Source organism: Mastomys coucha, chromosome X, assembly GCF_008632895.1.
Source record: "Mastomys coucha isolate ucsf_1 chromosome X, UCSF_Mcou_1, whole genome shotgun sequence".
Lineage (NCBI taxonomy): Eukaryota > Metazoa > Chordata > Mammalia > Rodentia > Muridae > Mastomys > Mastomys coucha.
Window position 1 is genome coordinate 101,384,784 of NC_045030.1, and position 1,849 is coordinate 101,386,632.

The 1,849-nt window shown below is 37.9% G+C and overlaps 1 protein-coding gene across 1 annotated transcript in view; it reads right to left on the minus strand.

Moving 5' to 3' along the window:
* Tex11 (testis expressed 11) overlaps positions 1–1,849 on the minus strand; it is a 219,480-nt gene that overhangs the window by 216,832 nt on the left and 799 nt on the right. The gene's annotated exons all lie outside the window — the stretch shown is intronic.

A 1,849-nucleotide genomic window follows, 5' to 3' on the forward strand; every position in this document is an offset into this window, starting at 1 on the left:
AAGACTTGCTATATAGACCGGCTAGTCTCACAGAGATCTGCCTGCCTCTGCCACCCAAGTGCTGAGAGTAACCATTTGTTGAAGAAAACCTGACACCTTCTTCTGACCTCTGCAGGCACCAGGCACACAGGTAGTGCACAGACAGACATGCAGTCAAAATACCCTTACATATAAAATAAAAATAAGTGAATCTTTTTTAAAATTAATTTCATCTATTTCTTTATACTATTTAATGTATCTACTAGAATATTTAAATTAAATATGTAGCTCATTAATTTCTACTAGACAGGGCTGGCATTGAGTACAGCTATATTCAAGTTTTTTTAATACATTTTTGGCACTTTCATTTTCTATCCTAAGTGGGCCTCAAATTCACTATGTAGTTTAAGATACCCCTGAACTCACAATCCTGCTATGTAAGCCTCTGGGAGTGTTGAGATTACAGGTATACACTACCACACCCAGCTCTGTTTTCTGAAGACTTTATAGAATAAACAATCATAAATATATCAGTAAAAGAAAACATAAACTTGGATATTATAATAAATTACAAGGGCATTTATATAACAAACTAAAGAAGCTGAAAGTCCAAAAAAAGGAAAATAAGAATTTGTCTCCAAATCAACCATAAGAAAAGGTATTATGTGAAGCTTGCACTGTTTACTTACTTGAGGCATGGTCTCATTATACTGCCTAGGATGGCCTCAAACTAGCCTCCTATTTTGTAGGAATTGCTTGTGTGTGTGTGTGTGTGTGTGTGTGTGTGTGTGTAAGTGCACATGTGTAACATATCGCCAGTACAGAGGTCAGAAGACAGTCTTCCAGAATTGGTTCTCTCCTTCCACCATGTGGGTCCTAGTGATCAACTCAGATCATCAGGCTTGGTGGCAAGCATCTTTACTTGGCTAAGCCATCTCACCTGCCTTTACACTGATTTCTTAAAAACAATAAATAAATCTTAAATTTCTTAAAGATAAACTTCTTTACAGCCCTAAGGTTGAATGGCTTATGGATGACAGCAGTTTTCTGAAAAAATCATTTTACAAGCAGAATATATAATACTTAGTTGCCTTAATACTATAGAAGCAAATGTACTCCTTCCTCAAGCTAACTGCCCTTATTCAGACCTTACAATTAGGACAAAATAAGATCTTAACCAGCCACATCATCTCCAAGAATAAACTTACGTTATTACCTGCTCATCTGCTTGCAACAACTTTTTAAAAGTACTTTTAACACAGTATTTTTCAGGTTAAACAGTATAATTCTGCATCTCCTAAAATTCCTGGGAAAAGCTATAGATTACGACCAGAGAATAAGCTATGGATTGTAAATTTGTTTCCTTACACTAACTAGCTCATAAGAGGTTCCAAATATTGACTATTTCCGGTACATAAATGAGGAAAAACTGGAGCACTAAGTACTCTGAAAAGACAAACTTAAGAGACAAACATGCACTACTGGACCTCCAACATGTGGAAGGCAAACACCACCACAGAACTATCTCCCAACTTTTCTTTTTGTTGTTTTATTTTGTGAAACAATATTTGAGGTATTGCTCTAGCCTCAGTCTTATAAATGCTGGGATTATAGACCAGGTGTGATGTTTGACACCTGCACTCTGGAAGCTGAGGTAGGAAGATTGCAAATTGGAGGGTAGCCTAAGCTACATAAAGTTCTAGGTCAGCCTGAGACACAGTAAAAACTCTTGTCTCAAGAAGCCAAAGAGGGACTCTTACGGTCTCTTTGGCCTCGGAGGTAGAAGCAACACGACAAAAGGAACGCCATTCTAGCCGGGCAAAGGTGGCGCACGCCTTTAATCCCAGCACTTGGGAGGCAGAGACAGGAA